We start from the raw sequence: 26,535 nt of genomic DNA, 5'->3' as shown, positions 1-26,535 counted from the left end.
TTATGCCCAGGTTTAAATTAGCGAAATCTTTACGGGACATAGCAAGTCTAGTGACATTTTTGCTTATGGTAGACTACTGTCCACCCCAACTAATAATCTACTTTCTCACGGTCCCTCAAAAATTTATAAAAACATAGCTATGGTGTAAGGTTCAATTTAAAAAAACGAGAAGGATGGATATAATTCTGAGGAAAGAACCAATTTAATATCTACACGGTCTCTAATAAATATGGGACAAACACAACAATTGCACACATTAACGGTACAAGATAACAACGTACTTATGGGTTCTACATGGTTTTTGCATAACAATTTTTCAGAAGATCTAGACCATTAGTTAAGGAAATGTTGCAATTGAAGAAATGTGCATTCAGTCAAATTCTCTATGTAAGCCCAGTTTTTTAAGCAACCTATTTTGGAGTGAACATAGTGAAAGGTTACAAGACCTGTGAAAAACTGGTGCTCTATGAACATGTATGTTTTTATCAACTAAGCAAGTTGGACAGAATGGGCTATCTGTTGAGAAATACGTTGAATCTTCAGGACTGCTTGGCAAGGTTGGATATGAATAAAGTTTAATTTTAAATTCCAAAATATTCACATCCCAAAATGTGTCTTCAGTTCACCTGGGTGCACACAAAACAACCTTCCCTTTGGTCTGACAATGACCATTGCTACTTTTCACAGGATTTTCATCCTATGGTCACATATGTGCAGAGCTGAGACTTACAGACCAATGTGCACTTATCAATTCTTAACACTATTTTACATCCTGTTAGGGATTTGTCAAAACACTTCTGCTTTGCCGTTTCTCATTGTTCTTCATCAGAATGTTTTTAAAAATTATATTGAATAGCGTTCCTTACACATTCCCATTCATTTGTATTATTTTTAAATAAGTAATAACTTTCTTCTCATTATAGCTTGGGTTGGAAGCTTAAGTTTCTAATTTCTCCTTAAGTTTTGTGGCTTATTATGCTGTTACACCAAATACTCTATACATTATGTGTGAAGTTTAGCCTTGATACTAAGGCAACTTTTTCAAAGTTGATAGGGTAAACAAGATAACCCTTTGAGACCCTAGTATTGAGGTTGACACACCAGTACATGAGGTGGTGGGGAGCTCCTTCACAGTTCACATTAAGACTGTGACCTCCTGTAGCCTACGAGACGGTTACTTTCTTTATATGTGCACCTGTCTTGATTCTACATTGGTCAGGTGTACCCCTGTTCTTAAATATGAAATGTGAGCTCCAGAAGCAGTGCCTCCTCGGTGAAATATCTGGGTGATGTGAATTGGCTGATGATGCTTGAAGCCGCTTGACCTTTTATGTCTTTATTTACCCTGGCTCAACTTATTTTTCTACAACAAGTAATGTTGTGTTTATTTTTATATTTGTTATTTCTATAGTCACTTTTGTCTTGCAGGTCTTGATGTAAAATGATCATGTTGGTCCCATCAATTGTAGTGAGCAAAACTGTTCTAACGCTAACGCTCTTTATTAGAAACACTCATAAATGCCCATGGAATGTACATAAATCAATAATTTCATAATACCATTATTGACCGAAGTATGTACTTCAAAGAAAACCATGGCATATTCTCTAATGTAGATCATCTACTCCTTCCAGTTGTTTCCCTATCCTGTTTGCTTTCCAACTTTCCCTTCATGCAGCTACCAACAAATTTTCTACCAACTCTTTCACTGTTCACTCCAGCAGATATGTATTACCCAATGACAAGATGTCAACATTTTTTTCTATTCCCTTACTTATTAACCCTTTCGCTGCGGCGGGAATTCCGCCGCAGCGCTGGGGGGGGTTTGGGGGGAGCGCGGTGGCACGGTGCTCATGACGGAACCACTCCGTCATGAGCCGCGGTTGAGCTGTGCTCATGACGGAGTGTTTCCGTCATGACTCCGCCCACTGCGCTAATCGCCCGCACAGGCGGGGAATTAGCGCCGCGTGGGCGGTGCGGCCGCTAACGGCCGCAGCATGACGGAACCACTCCATCATGAGCACACAGCGACCGTGGCTCATGACGGAGTGGTTCCGTCATGAGTGGGGAAGGGGTTAAGTGATTTCTATTGCACATATTCAACGTCATTGCTAATAATCTGTATTTATTGGAGCATTGGGGTGTTTCTGCCTCGTCATGATCTCTTTCATACGAGGAAGAAATAACGTTACAGATAACTGTGCTGTCTTGTCTTCCAAATAGTCTCCCTTTTGTTATGAGGTCAATAAATTCTCATGTTGTCTTCCCCAACTTCAACAGCAACATAAGACCAAAACGTCATGATTGTTGATCATTGCCAGGCTGTTGCTGAAAGATGGCTTCGGCCTGCCATTTGAAACCTTTGCTCTTAGTGCATGTGGCAAATAGATGAAAGTTTATCTGGCATGCAATATAATATTTAATTTGTGAACGTTTGGTTCTTTCTAAGATTTTCAGGCAAACAGCCTGATCAAATCCTCAGAACAAATGTCTACCCCAATGTCCATTCTCATTCTATCTAATTGTGCATCCGTTTCTTAATTTTCAAATTTGATTGCCTAGCAGAAATGTCACGTTGATAGTGAGTTAATTTACACCTGCAAACGTAACATAGAAGTACTGTTCTATCCATATTTGCCTTCTAGTATATCCAAACACACATTAGTTTACCACAGCATAAAAAATGTGATCCTGGGGTTTTGAAAAACAGTTGCAATTCATAACGGACTGTAAATAAATACACAAATAAAAACAAACGACAGAACAAATAAATAAATAAATGAAATGGCTATCCTTATGCATTTCAAACACGAAACACAAAATTCAGAAGATGACTAAAGTTTCTGACAGCTACTATTTCAGTTGTATGGATGAGCAAGGTAAGTTTGAGCTGAAATAGAGCTCTAAGAGTCTATGCACATGCTGATACTCTAGTGGCACCTGATTAACCTCCCCCACTCCAGTCCCTCAGGAACCATGTGGAACCTAGGCCAATAATGATCCTACTTAAAATATGCAGAGTGTGGCATTGTGGTTGGGGCTGCCCTGCTACCTGTAAAATAGGTATCATTCAAGGACTATATTTGCTGTCTCAGTTGTTAGGGTCACTGTTGTAGTGTGTCGTGTGACACACCCAGGTATTGGGGGTTAGGGCAATGCACACACAAACCCAGCTGCGGTCAGTGCAGGTAACTGCGTTGGGGCGGTGGGGCCGGGTAAGGGAGGATTTCGAGGGACGTTGCAGAGGGAAAAATAAATAAATTACAAATTTTCCCTCTGCATAGTCCCTTGAAATCCCCCCTTATACTGTCCTACCGCCCCACCGCTGTTACCTGCAGGGACCGTGGCTGCACAAACCCATTTCATCCACGAGGCGGGGAACGGCCCTGTGGAAGATTGAATTAAAGTTCCGTGAGGCTCCGTTCTCAGGCGAGCCTTTGTATGGCACTACAAAGCCTGATCCCGCCACCAGTTCGTCTTGCACGCTGGTGGCATGGACAGATGAGGCAAGGACAAGTTAGAGAAATCATTTGCCATGTTTGGGTTTCCCAAGTCCATAAAGACTCACAATGGTATGTCATTTCATGGCCTTGACTTTAAAAACTGCTTGTTGACTGGCAACATCACTCACCGGAAGATAACACCACGATGGCCACAGATGAATGATGCAGTCAAGAAGCTAATGCACCCTGTAAATAAAACCATCAGAACTGAGGAGACAATCGGTGAAATAATCAGTGAGTTTCTTGAAGCATATAGGCAAACACTGCATAGTACCACCAACAGATCCACTGTGGAAATCATACTGTGGATGTGGTTCTCCCTGCACACACAAGGACGTTTTCCCAATGGACTCACAGCCAGCAAAGCATGGAGAAGACAGAGCAGGGCCACTGCACAGTGGTGGGCCAGAGTCAAACATGGTAGGTAGTGACTAGGGGCCACATTTACAATGAATCGGCGTAGGGCAACACCCCAAGTCATTTTGCTGGGCTGCTGTACACCAACTCGAAAAATAGAAATGTACCATATTTACAAGATATGGGGCATTCCTTTCCTTTCAGCCAGTGCATGCGCAAAAATTGCAGTCCTGCGCCAACTCAGGCACCCTTGCACCATTGTGCAAGGGTGTCTTTGTTGCTAGCATGATTGTTTTTGTGCACAAAGGGAAACCTTCCTGCACAAAAACAATCATAAGAGGTGTTTGCCTCGCTCTAAATGTGCTGCAAAATGCATCACACAAGAAAAAAATCTCCTCATTACACTTGCTCTGGGGAGGCGTAACTTTTGGGCACTGCCCCAGATTCGCGCTATGTTGTAAACCTGGGGCAGTGTCAAAATCCATGGGTATTGCATGGGAACGCCCACAGCAACATCAATGGCACGCCACAATGTAAAGCAACCCAGCAACTTGCACTGCGTGACCTTATACCTTATCCAGAAGCCCATGAAAAGCCGGGCTGTGCGCTTCAGGAGCGTCAAAAAAAGTGACCTTCTGGTGGCGCAAGGAGCTTGTAGGTATACCCTTAGATGTTAGTCCAACTGCCAAGGAGGGGAAATATCTGCTTCCCATTTGAAAGGCTGCCGTTGGATGGCAAGCGACCGTAATAGCAGAGAGAGAAAATTATCGAGTGACCTTAAATGTTTTAGCAGCATTCAGGAAGTGTCAATCAGCTGAGAGAAGTGATAGAAAACGGCTAAAATCCACAGAACGGCTAGACCTGTAAGAGTTGTCAAGCAAGAGCTGTGATATTTAAGGCCTTGTGCCATCAAAAGAGTACGTTTTCAGCTTTCCAGATCTGTGCTTTCAAATAAATTCAGTCAGGATATATAGCTGATAATCTATTTATGGGCATATTATCAAACCAGGCGATAAATTCCAATTGAAGCCCATGCTAGATGTGAAGGACATCTAACATGGGCTTCAATTGGAATTCCATAGGGCATATTATCAAGCCCATTATCGCCGTTTTAGCGACAGTTCTCTGCCGCTAAATCGGCGATAATTTTATCGCCTGGCTTTATAATATGCCCCATAGAAGCGGCAGGATAAAAAATCTGCAACAAATGTTTTATATACAAAGAATAATGGAGTGCTCATTCTAAACAGCACAGATATGGAAGTCCCATAATATCCACGTGGGATGGGATCATACTTTGTATATTTACGGGTATAAAAAAGTGTTTTGCTTTTCTTATGGAATTTATCACGAAATAGTGCAACTTAATGGTCAAACATCAGGGTTTGATAAAGTCAATATAAGTTACAAGTCCAGTTTCCGCACCCTCCTCTCTTTGTCATTTAAGGGGTTTCAGCTATGCAGTCTCAAACAAGTAAATGGTAAAGAAAGCATAATTAGAAATGAGAAACATTATATTTTAATAAAATTGACTGCCTGTCTTACCATGCATTACTTTTCACAGTCAGCCCTTTGCACTTCTACAATAACTCCAATTTATTTTATATTTGTATTAAAATTCAGATCATATTGACCCAAGCCACACCAATTGTTTTGTGAACCTGGCTGACATGGCTCATGGTATGCATGTACCCCAAGGCACATTCATATTATGGCATCCATACATTTTTATTTAAACAAGAGTTCTTCTTTCAATTATGAGCATTTAGTTGTATTCCTCGTCTCCTGTATTGGCTTATGCATCTACACAAATATAAAAAGCTATTGTGTTCGCTTTTGGAAGACATCCAGGCAGAAGAGCGGATGTCAGTGTACAAAGAGGCTTTCATGGACTGAATCTACCAGTTAGCTCTTATGCAGCATTCTTTTTAAATGAATGGCAGTCGTGGGTCCTTGTAAGCTCAGTAGGCAAGCTGTGTCTCAGAAAGGAAATGTACTTTATACAGCATGTCAGCTTCCGACGACACTCGCTATCGCGCAGTTTTATGTTCTGCTAAGGCATGGTGCATCAATCCGTGGAAAACAGGACAATAAAAAAGGTTTAAGTGCCTGGCAAAACTTGTTTACTTCCATAGATAATAGAGATTTCTTTTTCAAGATGCTCATCTGCTTTAAAGTTTGAAATGGCATCTGATTCTGTCAACAGTAACAGCCTTATAGCTCCAGAGATTTCAAATCAACGAACTGTATGCATAGTGTTCAAATAACACAGAACGTGACAGTTACTTTATTTTTCATTAAAGTCAACAATTTTCTGTTTTTTTTAATAACGTAGACAGTGTTTCAGGGAATTGAAATAGTTACATTTCCAAGACAATCGAGATAGTGCCTCGGATTCTTTTACACATTTTCTTTTTCATGTGTATTATTCTTTTTCTTTAAGCAGACAAAGTCTTGCAAAACAATGTCATTGTGCAGCAAACTTCTTTGTGAGTCAAGAACATTATATTAATAGTTTCTCTCGATACCCCTGGATCTAATGGCAGTCTATCACTCACTGCACAAACCTATATCCATTACCACTCCTTCCTTTCCCTCCATGGTGTATTATGCAGTGTGCAACGGGGCAGTTTTATTATGCAGTGCACAAAGGGGCACTTAGTGCAGCTAGTGATGTAAAACCGGGAGCCCAATAGGGAATAGAACCCCACTGAATCAGCGCATAGCCACTTTTTAGATTGAGCCTTTATGGGAGGCTTCTTGTGAGCACTCTAAACTAACCTGTGTGGGGCTGACTCCTCCCACACATTGGATTGGCCTTTGCGTGTGTCTTTCAATAATGAAAGCAAGCAAATGGCCAAAGGCGGGTGCATGACCCACCTCCTTTCCAATGTGCACTCCGACGACGTTTTGCTCTCGGCAGCTAGCAGTGGCGTACAGGGTGGCAGCTGCATTCCTCGCCGTGGATCAGGTTACTAATGGAACAGAACGGTGCCGCCGTGCTTTTTTTTCAAATGCTAGTTTGATTTGCCTTGATTGTGTTCTCGGATTGTTGTGTTCTTCGGCTGTTTGAACCAAACACTCTTATCCGATTGTTTTTTTAAACTTTTAAACACAGATTGCCAAGATATTGTTAATTAACGTGTAAATATAGCGTGAACTCGACCTGAAGGCTATCAGAGCGCTAAGTTGCGTTCCACACGGACTTGTTCATTTTGTTAGGCAGGGGGTGATAAGTGATTTGCTCAGAATCACAGGATTTTGAGGATTTATTTATATTTATGCATTTGTGCGGTTCTGCATGAACCTGAGAAGTGTATCTAACTCCAGTCATCCAGTTACTTGGGTGAAAGGAGTGTGTACTGCTGTTTGTATTTCTTCTTCACTCTCCACTCTCAAACTTTCTGCTGTCTGGACTCGCGAGGTATTTTTATGGGCCCTGAGCGTGGCCTTTGCTTGTTGTCAATAAATGTACATTATAACTACTAGTTTTTTCAGCTCAACTAAATTCATACAAATAAAAATGTTACCGACAAACATCATGCAATACAATGTGCAAAAGAAAAATAGTGTCAGTTTTTCAAGTAAATATATAAGAACACATTGTTCTACAACATACCTTAAAAACATCGCCAATACCTCTCGCTAAACACTTATAACGTCCCAAAGGTGAGACCTATTGGCTATGCCAATGCTTGTTTACGTCCCTGCCTACTGCTGCCTGCCACAGTCACAGACTTTGGTTGCTGCTGCTGGGGGGAGGAGGAGAACTACGCCCCCTCCCAGTATCAATCGAACTACCGGCCCGGGGCCGCAATGGTGTCTAGAGATGCCGGAGAGCCATAGATTCCTGAGAGGAGTCCCGCAGCGTGGGATCCTTTCGGCCTCTTGCTTTCTTTTCCCGCGCTGTCTGCTGCTGTTACGGACTTTAGTTGTTGCTACTGAGGGGAGTACGAGAACTACACCCCCCCAGTATTCATAGCACTTCCGGCCCGAGGCTGCAACGGTGTCTGGAAGTGCCAGAGTGCCATACATTTCTGAGAGGAGTCCCACAGTTGTGCCTGCCAAGAGTGGGCCCATCTGCACTTGTTCGTGGCTGGACAAGACTGGCCTATCTCTCTCATGTGAGTACTTTAAAAATATAATTGGGACACTGTCAGGACAATTTGATAAGCGCTGGCACATTTTCCCTTATCCTTTTATTATAATGGGGAAGTGGAAAGCCACAAGTTTGGCACTGGTGCTGTTTAAACCCACAAGTATTGACACTATGTTTGCAAGAACAATAGGGGCGATAAGCACTGAAATTGCACTTACTGAGCGTAGGCTCTCTCTTGGTCAAGCAAGCAGTCTAAGTGAAACAATGCACTCAATGCACACTGTCTCCAACTCAGAAACTGAACCCAGGCTGATCCTGGGGGGAGGATAAGAAAGGACATTGTCTGGCACAACTGATATTCATACAGCACCCTCCACCTATAAAAGCAACACCAAAGCTTTAATAGCCCTATTTTAACTCTAGAACCAGCAGTGAAGAGAAAGAGAGGCCTAATTGTAAGACTCGCTCAAAGGCAAACTGTATTGAAAGTATAAACGGAATGGGGTGGGAGTCCTCACTGATAGGTTCAATCTTGCGTTTACTTGTTGAATACCTGTCAAAACAATTAACTTCTATCAAAGAGCACCTATCCAGCATAGAAAAGTGTTTAAGATAATTGATGAAGCCCCCAGTCGTATCGTCCCCTTCAGTATGTTTTGCATGTTCAGTACCTAACCTCCCCAATTGTGACTACATTGGGTAATATGTCGGGCAAAGGCAACCTAATTGGTGATCCGAGTGAGCTAACAGCATCCTTATCACAAGCTCAACAAAACAGATACAACAGACACAAGTTGGTGTAAGGGGAACAAAGGCTGGTATGGCTGCTATAGGTGAGAAGGGGGATGGAAGTAATTGTGCTGTGGAATCCCACCAGCAAAACAGTGCACCTTATAATACCTTAGATATCCAAGAGGCCAATGAGGGGGACAAATTGTGGTCAGTCCAGTCCCTGTCGTTTCCACCAATAAAGAAATGGCCCCAAGCAGCCCTACAGCTGAATGCATTAACCTTAGAATATAGGCTGCGGGCAATGAATTGAAGAACCCATTCTGACAAAGTAGTGGGGTTGACCTACATTGGCTCAAATGGTGCCAGTCAGATAGACTATATAATTATTGACCTTAGCCTATGGCCATTTGTAGCCGATATGTCTATAGTCCGAAATTGTGAAAGTGACCATAACTTATTAAGTTTGGCACTTGAACATCCATGGGGTGATTAGGAAATTATAGCACTTGCCAAATTTGCTGCCAAAGAGGTGATGCCATCAAATGACAGATGTTGCCTCAAATGGCCCATGATTATGATGGACGAGTACAAGCTTAACACCCTAAAAGGAGACCTTGAGATGCATCTGGCAGTGACACAATCTCCACCAGATGAGTTGACACCATCGGCAAACACCAGTGCACTGCAATCAGGATTTTTCGACCAATTTGCTCAAAACACTATTGTTTACCTACAAAATCACGGGCCAAAACAGTATGGATTCGCCAAAGGTAAACTCCTGGTTTACAAAGGAGTGCAGGTCTCTAAGGAGAAACCTGCCTATAGCCATAAGACATAGGGATATGTCCCTGATACGTGATCTAAGGAGGCAATATAAATTGTCCCAAATTAAGCCAAAGAGAGACAGGGATGAGAAGAGGTGGGAAGAACCTGGGAAGGCTAGCTCTAAAACCGGATGTAAGGAAATTCTGGGCACTTGTGGGAAAGGGCAATCTTGAAAACTCACCCCCTTTTGCGATCAATATACCACCTAATGCATGGCAAGAGCACTTTAGTGCCTTGTACACGACTTTCCGCAGCCATGACATGGGGTTAATCCCCCTGGATACACAAGGCCATTCGTTCACCAAGGAAGAAATCTTTACCTCTTTACTTCTATAGAGGCAATTGTACCTGCCAAAGCACCTAGACCGGATGGCATCCCAGGAGAACTTTTCTGCTTCAACCGGGACAATTGGGCCACCTACATATTTCCACTTTCCAATGATATTGCTAGGGGGGTATCCCAGAAACGTGGAAGGTTGCTGAAGTGATCCCCATCTTTAACAAGCATTTGCAATGCATCCGGTCTTGCCTTTGGGACCTCATATGTATTTAGCAAAGCAGCATATGAGCATGGGCGCTGAAACATCTGCTGTTCTTTAACATGGAGGGAAAGTAAGCACCAAACTGCGTGACATGCCAGGGGAACACATGGAGAGAAATATTGCCTTTCAGCTGGAAATGGTATAGTCTGAATCTCTGTTTTTAATATAAAAGTAGGGCCTTCGGTGGTCATGTCAATGAAAATACAAGATTATATTGTCTACAGGTGCTCTTGGAAGACAATTACTCTGGGCTGGAATCTAGAGAATGCTAAAGTGATTCTGGTATTTTACTAACCTCTGCTGGTCGTTTTCTATCAAAAAAGGTAAATAGAGGCAGTTGCCAGAAAAATTAAAAAAATAAACTCCCTCAGCTGAAAGCAATTCTGGTATTTTACTGACCTCTGCTGATAATTTTCTATCCAGACAGTTAAATAGAGGCAGTTGAACAAAAAAGAGTCCCAAAGCAGACAAGTCCTAGGGCTAATCTCCAAAGCCCACAAAGTACATACACATATAAGTATATACTAAAGTATATACTAAAGTATATATACCAAAGTATATACAAGAGGTCTCGAATGCTTGACTTAAGAAGGGCGATAGGGATAATCGTGAGAACTCTCGGCCCATCAGCCTGATCGATTGTGACCAAAAAGTTTTATGTTGCTTGCTTTCAGTGAAGGTCCAGGGCTGGATGGATGAGAATCATATTCTTTCACCCTTTCAAGTGGGGTTTCGCCAGAAAACTAGAACAATAGATGTGTCAAATAGCTTTATTTCGATAATCAAATATCATAAAAGCAATTCATACAAACCAAGTAAAAAGATAAAAGTTATCATAAAAACAAGTATATACATTAGATCCAAGAACAATTTTCGAAAAGTTGATCATCTTGTTAATAAGTTAACAAAACTATGCTAGTGTCCGATCCAAGGAATTTCATATGCATACTTAATGGTTTATGAGCACTATATAATAAATACATTTAAAAAAAAAAAATAAAAAAATAAAGGAAGCCAACATAGGGTGGTACATTCACATCTCACTTTTTTTTTTTAACACCTCCCTACGCAGAAATGTGGATCTGATAAGCCAGACACAACCAAGGTACTTTGCCACACCACATACAAGGAGAGCTCTAGAATCTGATTTAAAAATCCGCAAAGCAGTAATGTGAGCTGTGGTGTCCAGTTGTCTGCAAATTGGTTTAAGCCACTTGGATCTAGCCCTTGAGTATACTGGACATACAAACATGAGGTTGGCCACGCTCTCCTTTGGTGCCTCACAACAAGGGCAATCCGCGATTGTCTAGCGCGGAGGGCTCCATTTTTCAGTAAGCTCACCTACCAAAAGGGAACCAACTCTAAACTGAATGTACAGTGCCCTGTCTCTTGGGATTTGAATAAGATCTAGGTACGGCTCTAAGCAGTGCTTTAAATGGGCCGGTATCACCGGTACTGAGTACCGGCACCTCTGATTTTTTTTGTCGTCAGTACCGGCACTACTCTGTAGCCAGGGGGAGTACCGGTATCCTGATCCTCGGCACGGGAGGCACAGGTTAGGTTTCTGCTCCAATAAAGGGCAGAGGCCGCTCTGCTTCCGAGCAGCTTGTACTTAACTCGGCTGAAGTAGCCTTTTCCAGAGTTGCTGGTGAAGATTCCAGCAGCGCCCATTTGAATGTCCCGAAACTGCAAGGGTTGGAGAGGGCTTCTGTCATGCTGTGATTAACGGGACAGGGTCTCTAGACAGACCCTGCACTATCAATCAGATGAGCAGCGACCATTCGGGTGAAAGTGCCATCATGACTTTCATTTTGTGTTATGAGTTAATCTGTGTTTTTTCACATAAACACATTTCTCATGTGTTTTAATATGTGCTGCAACTGGTACAGAAGTCTCTATGTATGATGAAATGTTGCCCTTAGCCCTGCCCCTAGCCCTGCCAACTTGCCACACTTCTATTTTAATGAGTACCTGCACTTATTTTTCCCCATTTAAAGCACTGACTCTAAGAATATATGTTGTTTGAACTGACCAAATTCCTCTGCCATCCTCCCTAGTTTTGGGTTAGAGAGTTCCTGCGTATCAATCCTTAGCCAGTACACTTTTTTGCGTTCGTCCTTACTGGGCGGATTATGGCCTTCCCAGCAACTTCTGAGTCCCAATTCAAACACAAGTTTCTTGAGATTATTAAGCCAGCTAACCCTATGATTGCAGGCCAGACCAATTACTTCCTTTAGTGCGGTGGCATAATTGGCAAGTTCAGCAGTTCATAGCAGCCGCGCCCAGTAGAGCAATGGCCTTGATCTAGCAATATCTTTAAAAGAGTGTCTTCCCATGTCACTCATCAAAGGCTTAAGTGGGACGTTACAGGGAAGGCTCACCAGCTCTCTCAAGAACTTATGTTCCAAACTGCAAATCTCTTGGACTTTGTTAAACCCTCACAGTTCCGCACCATAAAGGGCAGAACTTACTGCCTTTGCTGCATAGATCGTGAGCGCTGGGGCAACGGGTCCTCTACATGAGCGACGATGTTCCCTACCTATTGCCCCAGCCACGCGCCTATGGTTTAAGATCATCTTGTTAATGTGGGGATTCCACTGCATTGTTTCAGAAAGACGGACACCCAAATAATCAAAAGTGCTAACTCTTTCTAGAGGTGTGCCACCCAGGGAGAATATTTGCCTAAAGGGCTTATAGGGGTTGAATGTCATTAATTTGGTGTTCATGGTGTTAATGATCAACCTCCTTGATGTACAAAAAAGATGGAACAATAGATCAGGTTTTTCGCCTCCTCCTTCTTTATTGGAAGGTGGTATTGCTGGGCAAGGGGAAATATATATAGCGTTTATCGATCTGAAGTCAGCATTCAACCTTGTGCCCAGGGACAAGCTATTGCTAGTGCTCAAGGAGATGGGCATGCCCCTGGAAATCCTGGTGCTGTTAATAAGATGACATGAAGAGAACTTTGCCAGGGTAAGATGGGGCAGCATGGGCCAAATTACTGATCCCATTAAAACCAGGAGGGGGTCTACCAGGGCTGTGTCCTGGCTCCAACTTTGTTTTCACTATATATCACTCGAGTAGTTGAATTCTTATCTGCCATTCCAGCGGATGCTCCCTCTTTAGCAAATCAAAAAATTGACGCTCTATTATTCGCAGACGATACCCTCCTCGTTTCTAAAACACCTATGGGACTGCAAAAATTACTAAATCCATTTAAGTTCTTTTGCTATGAGAAGAGAGGAGATGGCCTAACGGCTAGGGCGGTCGACCTTGAATCTGGGAAACCGGGTTCGAGTCTCGGCAATGACTCTGAACAACCTGTGATTCTGAGCAAATCACTTAATCTCCCCGTGCCTAACAAAAATGAATGTGTCCTGATGTAACACAACTGGTGCTATGTCAAGAGTTCTGATACCCGAAACCGGATCAAGTTCACGCTATATAAAACTCAGTGAGAAAATAAAAAAGACAAAACTGATGCTGCGGAACCCCCATAAATCCTTCAATGGGAGCTTGACCGTAGATAAGATCACCTTAGAGAGAGTGAGCTGCTTTGATTACCTGGGAATTAAATTGTCAGAAGGTATTACCAGAAAACCGCATCTCAATAAGGCCTACCTCAAAGTTTCACAGTTAACTGGAGCTTTAAGAAAGGAAAATTGTTGCTTCCATACAAAACCAATCGCACCGGCCCTGAAGTTATATAATTGCAAGGCTGTGAGTAGTGCCCTCCACAGGGCTGAGCTCTGAGGCATGGAAAAAGTAAGTGATCTCACAGCATCTGAGAACAAGCTACTTAGGATCCTGGCGTCCCATCTGCTAAGCACTCCATTTGCCCACTAAAGCTCGACATGTGCATTAAATCAATTAATGATCTAGGAAGCTTTGCCCCCTCCTATTTTGGCAGAGTCTTGTCACCACCCCAGAACTGACTTCATATACAGTTGCTTACAACGAGGTTTGTGCTCTAGACTCCATGAACAAAATAGGCTGGATTAAGCACATTAGAAACCTCATGTCTAGTATTGGGCTACCAGAGCACAGCATCAATTACCAACTCATACCAACAAACATGCCTCCAGGCCCATAGGAATGAATGGGAATTGCATGCGCAATTTGCGAGTACCCAATAGGTACTCTCAAATTACGCCAGCAATTTCAAGGCTGCAAGAGGCCAAAAGGACACCCTGTTGCACCCCTCAAATATGCATGTGTGCACATGTTTTGCATATACATGCCCCAAGGGCATGTATGTACGCCACATGGCGCCTAGAAAAATGAAAAAAAGTGCATTTTTCTAGGAATTTGCAAATTACCACCAACTTGAAGTTGGTGGTAATTTGCGATTCCTCAAACCAAGTCGCAATATTTGTTTGCTTCCAGCACTGCATTTAAGGAATTGCAAATTGCTATTCCCTAAATGCATTCACAAAATAGGTAATCGCAAAAAATGCGATTCCCTGTTTTGCAAATGCCTTTTGAGAAGATACATCCCAAAAGGCTTTTTACCATTTGCAAATATGGCCCGATTGCGAACGGTAAATTGCATGATACATCTGGCCCTTAATGAGGTGAGGTGTACTTGCTCCTTTACTATTTATCCTTAGGTATAAAGATTTAAGCACTCAATTGGCAGCTAGCACTTTAGATGTCCCAGAGATAAACCACAGCCCGCTCCCAGCATGTCTGTAATCATATGATGCGGTTCTGATACCCCACATACCAAAAGCTCTAAAAATGTTAGTTCATTCTTTTGTGTCTTTTATGTCAAAGATGGATTTTGAACTTATTTAATTAAATCTTATTAATTACAGTTTATAAAGTACAAAACCTTTTTCTTATTTGGGTGTAACTTTTTGCAGTATCTTGGGCACCACATATTTTGCAAAATAGGGCAATGCTGGCTAGATCTTTGGGATCACTCCTTGGCCTCCAGCGTCCCTTAGCCTCTGGCACCTGTGCTACAAATTTACACTGCACAATGCTCTCCTTTAGCGTCTTATGGGGCCGGTGTATTTCTGTAAGAGAGTTCTGGTCCTCCCATCAACCTCTTCATACGTTATTTGTCACAGCAAATTGGGTCTCACTTATTTGAGTGATCTTATTCAAATTAGACCGCCTTTGCTGTGGCTCTCTATTTGGAGTATTGAGGATGACCCACTATCAAGGGATATAATTAGTGATTAGTAAACACAAAGGAGAGGAGTTTAAAGACTGGCGAGGATAAATTCCCCAAACATTACTGAAAAAATTGAAGAAATTGCCGGGTCTAGAGTGCCAAAATAGGAGTAAGCGAGACAGCAGCGAGGATACCCTGTTGCTAGTGGGGGAGTCCTTAGATAGGACGAAACATGTAGATCTGGTTTCATCTGTCACATGCAATTACATCTTTCTCATACTGCAGGTGCACTGTTTTTAACCATGACACTAGGAACGAGCAAATAAAGATTTTTTCCCTCCTGGTAGTTAGCTTTAGCATCACTTACCTCACTTTTTGTAATCTATTTTGACTGCACTGCGCCCTTTCCCCAACCAGTTCAGTTTTTTTTTTTTTATCTGCAGAATTTAGTATATCCTTCACATAGTAGGAATTAAAACATCCCTGAGCTCCTTCCTCACAGTGAGGGGGATGTAGCCCTTGGCGGGGCTAGGAGTTCCCCACAAGAGGAGAATTTCAGATGATGAAGCATGCCACCTTGGTGGGTGATGGGATTACGTCCTAATTAAAGGACTCCCCCACTAGTAACAGGGTTTCATCACTGCTGTCTCTCTTACTGCCCTAATAAGGGATCGCCTGACTTGTGATAAGGGCATGTTGAGCCCATGGTTGTCTTACGTGAAGCATTCACTTGATGAGGTTGGCTTAGCAGGTGCTTTTTCTGACACTGCCTCATGTGCATCCATCAATAAAGAACCAGGCTTCTTCACTGTTGTTTGCATGGCAAGAGGGTCGAGGAAGAATTACAGTAAAACACTATTGCAAAGTATATGTCTTTGAAAGTGGAGGCTACATCTGATAGTTATGTATGGAAAACTAGAAGGACCTTGGGGCGCTCGTTGTTATTTAGATTTAGAGCAGATACAGTAAAATACCTACTTTGTTTTCCCTTAGGGTATCAGACTAATTTATACATACTATACATGCTACTCAGTCTAGGGTTCATTTTCTCTTTTTTTGCAATTTTATGTATTGTACACTAAAAGTTTCCTTGTTTCAATTTGAGATTTAGAAACTTGAAACACTGTGCTCAAGCTTACCTTTTTCTCCAACGCATTCCAGATGAGGAAACGCGCACGTCCGTAACTTGTCTCCTCAGTGCTGCTGTATGATTACGCAGAACATGCACTTTATTATTTACATTCTGTGACACTGCTAGTTATTCTATGGGCTGCTATCTTGAAATTAAACATGCATTTTTCCTGTTCTATGTATAAAGAGTTTTAATATCTGATTTTGTGCAAGCCACTATTTTTATTATTTAATAACTATGGATGTATTTTTCTGAGCATTTTATGATTGATGTTTTCGGTGCTTTTATGGTTGCACAATGAACCGAAAAACTTTGTTCTGAACTGAATTAGTTTTTCAAAAGCATACCAGGGGCCGTATTACAGATGGCGTCCCGGGAGAACAACGGGCGTTGGCGCCTGCTTTGCAAGCCTCCGGGGCACTTTGGTATAATAGAAGGGGGCGCAGATGCTTCTGCGTCCCCTTCTATAATACCGATAGCGCTGGCACACTTAAAGAACCAGCACTATCAGTAGAGGGTGTTTCTTCATTTGCATAGGGGCGTAGAGTCAATGAAGCCCTGATAGTGCGCTATTGAAAAAGTGGTGCATGTCAGTGTGCTCCCTGAGAGCAGCCCTCTGCAGGGGGTAAAGGGGTCCCATGGACCCCCCAAAACAACCACTTGAAGGCGGGTACAGTCACTGACTGCAACCGCCTGCAAGGGGATCTCTAATCCCCTTTGAAAGTGCAGGTTGGTGCCGCCTGCACTGTGAAAACACAGAGCAGCTGCTCCATGTTTTCACATGAATGCACTGCTGCCAGGGCAGTGCAAGTTTGCGGCTTCCCCCAGGGCAGCACATTCACCATAATGGGGCACATTGGCATTGTGCGCCAGGCGCAAACAATTCCAATACATAATATGGCCCCAGGAATGTCATTTTGCCCCGTGTCCTGGCTTAATACATTAAGCCAGATGTAATTTGCACACTGAGTCACAGTGTTAACGCATTCAAATTCAAAGTTGAAACTGTGGGCATTGCAAGCAAAACGGCATCGTAAATTCTGATATGCCTCACCTCAACACATCACGGTCTGTGCACCTCTACTGACACCTCTATTGTTTTGCTGTAACAATTAACCAGGACTGTCCTCCCCTGCAAATCTGAGAAAGGTGGGAAAAATCCCGCCTAGGGGTGGAGTAAAAACTCAGAGACACATGCCCCGAAACAGAACTTCTGGTGAGGATAAGTTCAGTGGGAGGAGATCTTAAGATGGGATAGTATTCTGGCAGTAGATCTATGTGTGAAGCTGTGGAAGAGGATTGTGCTCTCTGTAGTAGGGCCTGTTTTTGGAGAGCAGTGGCACTTTTGTATGCTTCCTAGTGTGTGCATTTCTAAATTAGATTGTATGTGTATGTGCCTCTGTGTGTGCCTGCCATTGATGTACAAAAATGTGAGCCTGACTTGGTTTTAGAGCGTGAACATGTTCATGAATTACAATTGAATGGTCTTATAAGGGAACATTTTCATGCTTTATTCAAAAAATAAAATGAAAAAAGCCCTACTTCAAAGAATAGTCCGGTCTTAAATATGTGTAGAAATGCAGAAAATGACAGTTTATGATATGGAACACAATCAGAAATCAAATCTCAAACGCACTATCTGCAATTGTATTCCATGGTCCTATATATATGTATGGAAGACACTACCATGAAGCCCAGACTGAGACTCGTTTATTTCAGGACGTTTTATATTTTGATAACAAAAATCCAGACATTCTTTTTAAGTGAGCTCACACTGCAATTTATATGCTGGGCCAAATAATGTGATTCAGACTCAGTTAGTTATGGAGGCTGGCAGTGTTGGAAAATAAGTTTCATCTGCAGCATTCACAAACATGAACATTTAACATTTACAATTTTTTTAGCTGTAACGTTGTCGATTTTTGTATACTATGTTGACATGTTCAAAATGATAGGTCATTTCACAAAGCCTGTACTAATACAATTTTAAATTTCAATCTATGTTTATCTAGCCTTATAATTATGTAACGGTCAACCACCAGGATACATTTCCTACTATCATACATTATCTCGTACCAGTGGCCTCGGCAAAGCGATGGCAGCTTTATCAACCTTGGTAGAAGTCATACCTGGAAAGGCCCGGCTTCATAGAGGTTCTGCCATCAAGAGGACATCATAAGATGCAAGAGGCCAGCATAGAAGATACGGCATTATCGTCCTGAAAGAGGATTGTTTCTAAAACACATGGAGCAACTTGTTGCGAATTCTTGTCGCGGAACTCCTGACCCTCAGGTACAGTTGGTGAAACAACTGGGGGGAATCCTAGGCCTCGCCAAGGGGCATATTAACAAGGCGGCGATATGAAATTATCGCCGCTTTTGCGTCCGTTTTCGGGTGAAAAGCGGCGATAATTTCATCGCCTTATCAGCAAAGACACGCTATCGCGTGTCTTGCTGACTTAGAGCCCGTTTGCAGCACGCCTCCGATCGCATCGCTAATGAGATGCAAAGGAGGCGTGCCTGACAAGAGTCCCTTGGGAAAATATCGCGAAGGCAGCTTCGTGATATTAACAAGGAAGGGTAGCGATTTTTAAAATCGCGTTAAGTATGCCTTAACGCAGGAATTTAAAGTCTGTTAAATTCCTGACTAAGGCATACATAACATGGGGGGGTGGATTTTGTGGCTAAGACCACAGGCCCTATCATCTAGGATATCGCCGTTTTCCACCATGGAAAACGGCGATATCCCAACTATCTCTGGAATTTTTATCGCCTCGGTGATGCGCGATGTTAATAACGCGCAAACCGGGTGATAAATTCCAGAGATAGCCGGCGATAAATATGCAAGCGCTAAGCGCGCTTTACGATATTTATCGCCGGCCCTTGTTAATATGCCCCAATGTGTCCCTGTGCAGTAGAGACAATGACCACACTGTCTCAGAGTATATCGGCGGATGCCTTGTGCAACTACACGCCCATTTAGTTATACTCTCTGCATTGCCCAGCCCAGCAGTGCATGCATATGTCATCACCCTGCCCATAGTGATTGGGTGGTACACTACATTCCTCCCCAGGTGTCATGACTACCAAATAAGTGATAACAACATGGATCAAAATATGTGGGAGGGGCACTTCCTCGCACTGGTGTGCTTTTATTGAACAAAACCACAAAGACAAGTTTGATCGGGGTTGGGCCGCAGGTGATAATGTTGGCTTACTAGCTGCCCACTCAAGTCCTTCTCACTGTTCATCTGCACCGCAGACAGGATGCCTGGGGGGGCGCTCCAGCACCCTCTGAGTGGCCACCTCCTTCACACAGGTACACTGCTAGTTCTGTGCTGAGTGGATTGGGCAAATCACACACCTCTGCCGAGTGGTCCCCCTTCGCTCCTCCTTCCATCGCCTTGCCAGGATCTGGGATGTGGTTTCCTGCTGACACCTGCTTAAACCAAGAGGCATTTTGGGTGATCCCTTTCCATTCTGTTATGGCAGTGATCATGGTGCATTTCTGTCCAAGACTCACAACTGACCCCTATCGAAAGAGGTTCTGAACTTCTTTCCAGGATACCGGTCTGGCAGAACCACTATGTCCCCCACCCGCATTTTGGGGCATGAAGGCCCAATCGTTGGTGTATTCTCTCATGGCCCAGCTGGAGTACTGTCTCTCACTGGTCTCCTGCATTTCCATGTCAAAGGGGAGCAAGATGGTGTGCTATGAGGGGTGTTTCAGTAGCTTTTCCAAAACTTCTGCAGGCACCATTCCAGCTGTTCGCACTGAGACAGCCCAATATGTAGTGTCTTGTTCAGGTTCACATGAATCGCTCTGCCTTGCCATTAGCTTGGGGCCATTTGGGTATTATTCTCCTGTGGGATGTAATCCAGTACTGGAGGTACTCCTGGAGCTCTTGACTTTGATATGGGGGCCCATTGTCAGTCTTAATCACATGGGGTAGTCAATCATGGCAAAAACATTTTACTAGATGGTCAAAGGCTAGAGAAATCAGTGGAGGGGGTCACCTCCGCCATTGGGTCCTTTGAGTAGCTGTCTATAATCACTACCATATGACGCCCATCCAGGAAGCTGCCGAAGTCCATGCTCAGCATGCTGCATGACTCAGTGCTGGCTTCCGCTGTCAGAATCATAGCCAAGACCAGCAGGGTGCCGGTAACATGGCATGGGTGAAAAGCCCTGATTTTCTCCACTACCATAGACTCCATCCTGGTGTACCATACTTTCTCATGTAGCCTCACTTTAGTCTTGGCTGCACCTTGGTGGCCTTAATTGTCCTGGCCCACTGCCCATTTCTAGAGTGCCCGAGGCATGATAATGCTTCATCCTCACATAATGATGCCTTCTATTGTTTTGCTTAGGTCATCTCTCACTCACCAGAGCTGGGATATCACCATCTCGTCTAACTGATTCCACTGCCTCGCACCCTCTAGAAATATCTCCCGTTGGCAAGTCTGAAGTGCCTGTGCCACCTTCTGTGGGCAGCTGCCTTGTGCAGTGGCTTCCATGATCTCTTCTACAGATAGCGCTTTGGCGCAGGCTGCCTGTAGAGCTATGTTCACAAACCCTTTGGCTGCTTCAGAGAAGTGTATCTCCTATAGCCTGCTCTTGTGGAGGGTGCCTGGAGAAATGGTCCACTAGGTTGCCAGCACTTGGGCAGTAGACTACTGTTAAGGGTCCACCTTCTAATCCTGGCTGGGGGGTTCCTGAATGTGCCAGCAAATAGGGCCACCAGGGAGCTTGTGATCTGTTACCACTTTAAATTCTCGCCCCGTAGCTATGGGTGGAAATACTTGGTTCCCCACCTAATGGCGAGGGCCTCACTCTCAATTTGGGTCTACCTGGTCTCAGTCCGTGAAAATGCCCAGCAATCGGTGCCCATGTACCTGGGACCTGTTCTTTGGTGATCACTGCCCGAGACCCACAAGGCTGGTATTCACTTTTAGCTCAGTGGGGTGCCGTTGGACTAAGTAGGACATTACCGCATCCCTGAGCAGTTCTTTCTTTACTCCTTCAAAGGCATTTTCCACCTGTTCAGTCAGCTTACTTTATGTAAAGTGCTGTAGCAGCTCTGTAAAACAGAGACTAGACAAGTGCTCCCTTGGAATCAAATTGTACAGCACCCAAAAATCTGTCACATTACTGCCCTTCATCCAGCCATCCAGTGACCTGCAAAAAGAATCTACACATTCTAACCAGGAATCAGTTTTTTCCTGCTAGCTCAAAACTGATCCCTGTACTTGTCAGGAGCGAGACCATACTGAGTGAGGAGGGCCTCCTTCTTGTCAGTGTAGGTGAGGTTGCACCCCTTACCCAAAGCCAAGAATGTCTCCCTCCTCTCCTCTGGGGCCACAATCCTGCTCCCCAATTCTTCTCAGGGGCCACATTCATGTGGATAGGTGCCTCACAGGCCTGAAACCACCTTTGTATGCCATCTCACTTCTTGTACTCTCTTCCTACATGCTTAGGAATGTGTACTATTTTATCTGAATGCACTGAGGTATTGCTGCCACTGCCTGTGCTGGATCTACTCCTCTGATCCAGCTCCTTTACTCAAGGCTCATGGTCTAACATAATCCGTATCACTTCCATTGCCAGCTGGAGCCTCTCCAGCTCCATTGCATCTCTCATAGCTTCCCACCTGCCCTTCAGCTCCTCTGGGGACAAGCCACTGCTGCCTTGCCTAGAGGGTCCCTCTACTCCTAACTGCATATCAACCCTTTGAATAGGATACTCAGCCTCCACATTAAGATCTCCAGACAGCCCACTGGCATTTCTGGCTGCTACCTTGGCCCTTAGCACCTTTTGTAGCTCCACTTTCCTGGTGAAGCTTCTGATTTGGACTTTCAGGTTTTTGCAAATAGCATTAAACTCCTTCACGTTGTAGGGTTACAGCCTTTCCTATTCAAAAACCACTTCTAGGTATGCAACTAAGGAAGCTTTTGACTCAGGCATGATGCAGTAGAAAGTTCAAGCTCAACAAAAATGGAAAGACAAAAACAGACCAAAAAGAAAACATTATGTGGGACGTAGTGGTCTGCGATATGGTAGTAGTGTAGATGAATCGCTGTAGGTCAAGTGCAAATGCAAGTCCTATCCTCACCGCTGACAACCAATATTAGAAATGGGGGGTCTCTAGTTGGACTAGGTATGCACCTTGTCCAAGTAGGGACCCTTCCTTCTAGTCAGGGTGGGGGAAATAAGCTTCTAAAATAACCCCTGCTCAATCCCTTGGTAGCTTGGCGAGAGCAGCCAGGTTTTTCTCAGAGTCAATGTGTAAAACATAACACACTGTAATACAGAGGAAACACTAGAAAAGGACATCACACCAGTTATAGAAAAATAGCCAATGTTTATCTGTGTAAAGCAAGACCAAAACAATTCAAATCCAACACACAGTAATCAGACTATGAATATTGCAAAAATAAACTTAAAATACAGTTCTTTGAAGTGGATTGCTCTGCCCGGGGTTATCATGGAAACATGAATAAACAAATCCAACATTTCAGGCTGACAGTAGCGTTGCGGGACAGCTACGGTGTCGGGAAGACCTGCAAACAGTACCTTGGAAATGTAGGGCATCGTGGATCTTGCGATGAGCTCCAAAGAGGAGGCATTGGCAGTGTCAGTCCCAGAGGTTGATGCAGGAGTCGACAGGCCCTTGAAGTCACAAGCATTGCAGATCGAACTTTGTGAGGTTGAAGTCAGAGCACCAGTCTCATCAGGCAACGGGGCTGCTGGTGTGAAGTGGAGCATTGCTGCGTGAGGTACCCTCAGGTCGCGGTGCAGGCAGTGGCTTTGTTATGGGGTTCATTGATGTCGGTGAGACCAGAGCTGCGGTGCGAAGCGAGGCAGTGTTTGTCATAGTGCTGGCAGATCACGGTACAAGCAGCGTCATCGCTACTGAAGCTCTGTCATCGGTAGACGATCAGGAGTTGATGGCGCAGGCAGGCCAGGGCTGCGTTGGGGGATGAGACAATGCGTTGTGTAACTTACGAGCGGTGCCCCCAGGCCAAGGTGAAGGAATTAGCATCTATGTTGTCGTGGAGCGTTGCCATTGGGGATACAAGGGCAGTGATATGAGGTGAGGCGGTGCAAAGTGCAGTGTCCTCAGGTTACAGTGCAGCCGCAGCTTGATGGCGGCAGTGGTCAACATCATCAGTGAGACCAGGGTTGCGGTGTGAAACAGGGTGATGCCCTATGTGGTGCCAACAGGTCGCACAGCTGACAGAGGCATCATTGATGGCATTGGGTTGCTTTTTCTTCTGTTGTAGCAAAAAATACACAGTTTCAAGTGCTAGTAGCAGATGTTCTTGAAGTCTTTGCTGTTCCTGAGGCTTCTTGAAAAGGGTGCAAGCTCTACTTCAAGCCTTTGCAGAAACTCAAGAAAATAGGTTGCAGAAAGTCTAGTCCTTTCACTGACCAAGACAGAAGCAGCCACTGCAGACCAATACAGCAAAGAACTCAGCAACATGGTAGTTTCTCCTACCAGCTTCTCTAGCTCTTCTTATTGGCAGGTTCCATAGTCCAAAAGCGTTCTAAAGTTCTGTGTTTCGGGCCCCCAGTATTTATACTACTTTTCCCTTGGAAGTTTTAGGCCGCAAGTCCCTCTTGCTCAGTAGAAACCAGTTCTGTCCTCTCTAGTCCAGCTTCACTACAGGAGGTGGAGATAGCATTGTGCAGAGCGGACACAGCCTATTCAGGTGCTATTAAAAACGCCTCCCACCACTCTAAATTCAGAAAGGTCTATTCAGCCTGGCCATGAGTCCCCGAGAAAAACAGGACCCACCTCAACCCCCCCTTGTAAATGTCTAGTGTGAATGCACATTCCCAACTCAAACCCAGACAGCGAATACACAACCAGGCAGAGGCACACCAGATAGTTAAACCAGAAAATGCCTTCTTTCTAAAAGTGGCATTTTCAAGGATACAATTAAAAAACCACCTTTACCGAAAGATGTGCTATTACATTCTGAGCTCAGGGAACCTAAACTCAATTTTTCTATCTTTTCCCAATTGCAAGTTTCACTTGTAAAATGTTACAAGGCAGCTCCAATGATCACCTATGGGAAAGACAGCCTTTCAATAATGAAAAACAAAATGCACAGTATTTAACTATTAGGACATGTAAAACACACTACCACATGTCCTACCTTTCACATACACTGCACCCTGCTACAATACTATCAAGGAATGGAACTCCCTTCTGCTTAATCTCAGGAGGACTTCCTCCTTCGTCGACTTTAGGAAGCTACTCAAGACATGGTTTTTCAGAAACTAGCTTGCCCTGACACAGTATTGGTAGACCGGAAGCGCCTAGACACCCACGCATATTAGGGCACTATATGAATTGTTACAACATAACATAACGCTGCCCATGGGGCTACATTGGGCCTGCCTTAGGGGTGACTTATATGTAAATGAAGAGAAGGTAAGGGCCTGGCAAGTAGGTGCACTTTTTTTCACTGTAAGCAACTGTTGTCTACCAGTAGGCCCACGAGGACTACGGTAATATCCAGAAAAAATTCTACGATGTTCACTTTTTCGGGTGGAATATCAAAGATATTGAAGAAGACGCCTCACTCACATAATAGTGACATGCTTCATCATAGGCGTTTTCTCCACACCCAGATAAGATGGTACTATCTGGGCGGACTCAACCAAAGATGTTTTTTTGGGAGTTCTTATATAAGATGATAGCTGGTTAAGCAGGGAACCAGATTTTGTTAATACAGTAAAAATACCTACAAGTTTTCCCCGGTTATTCCTTTATTCTAGGGTACTCGTGGTACCGTTAAAAGACAAGTGCTGGAAACTGCAGCTCATGTCTCCATTGAGAGAGAGGAGCATCTGCCCAGCTGCTCATCCAAGAACTCTGGTCTTGGCTCCCCCTATGGACTTTCAGTTACAAAAAACATCTACCCATCTACTATTTCAAGGTTGTTCGCATTGTCTCAGGCTACCGGGGAACCGTGTCCACTACGACCAGTCCGGCCCTGCTATTCTCCCTGAATGTAGTTCTGCCCTCCTGACTTAAAATAACAGAAATATCTCAAAACCTCCTCTTTGTATTGGCAGTTTAAGACTGAAGGCTCTTTCAAGCCCCGATGGCTAGGAACTTTGAAGAACTATACATTTGGCTAAGACCATGATAATGTGGCCCCCGGTGTGTTGGTTGTCTTCTGACTAGTGCAGCTCAGGCCTGCCCTTTGAAAGAAGAACCTTCGCCTACCTTGTTCATACAATAACTCTGGCCCTGTCCCCCACCTTTTGTAAAAATGCACACTACCTCCTAATACTTCAACTGTGTTACCACTGTCCTTAAATTATGTAAAGTCATTTATGGTAATGTTTTTTATTGTTCATTATGTGTGCATACATTGTAACCATCCCGATTTGCAAAGGATATTGACAGCATTTGTGGTGCTTGGTTGTCATTTTTTGTTCTTGCCTAACCAATTGTAAAGTGCTCTGATACCCCACTCGGGCGAAGATCCGCTCTATATAAAACTTCATAAATAAATGAAAATAAATACTTAAATAATGATTACAGATTATTAATATCACTGGCTTCCAGTCTCTGCCATAACTCTCCGGTGCAATGTGAAATGTAGTACAGAAACTAAAAAAGCCGCCATGCACACTTTACACTTTCTCCCCTTTTTTATGTTATTCTGTATTTAATCGGAGCTCTGTGAGTAAATCGGTGTCACTCAGGATTCTGAAAGTGACGCAAATGACCTCCGTGGTCACAATATGCTGTGGAAAAGGATATTATGCTAAAAATGATAAGCTGTTCAGAAAACACATTTTCGCCCACCTCAATCTGAGCCGCACATGTGCTGAGAAAGTGCAGTGGGGGGAATCAGATAAGGACAATGACAATAATAAAGGTTAATTAGTTACTCAGAGTATGCAAATGAATGCCAAATGTCATGTTTGAGGTTTCTGAAGAGGTTACACTGGGATGATCTTGCATTCGGATACTGCACTGCGATAATAACACAAGACTGAATATCATCAGGGGAACAAAGCACCTGAAATATGCAGTTTAGGGACTTCTCTGCCAGGCTTGATTTGAGAAGAAAAACACGACGAGCATATAATTCCTCGTTCTTCTCACAGGCTTTGCATCATAAAGTGGCTCACTGTGATCACAACACAGAGGAAGAAAGGAACTCTCCTATTTTGTATACATTTCCGTTAACTACAATCA

This window comes from Triturus cristatus, chromosome 6 (assembly GCF_964204655.1).
Source record: "Triturus cristatus chromosome 6, aTriCri1.1, whole genome shotgun sequence".
NCBI classification, from domain to species: Eukaryota; Metazoa; Chordata; class Amphibia; order Caudata; family Salamandridae; genus Triturus; species Triturus cristatus.
This window is presented reverse-complemented; position numbering follows the sequence as displayed.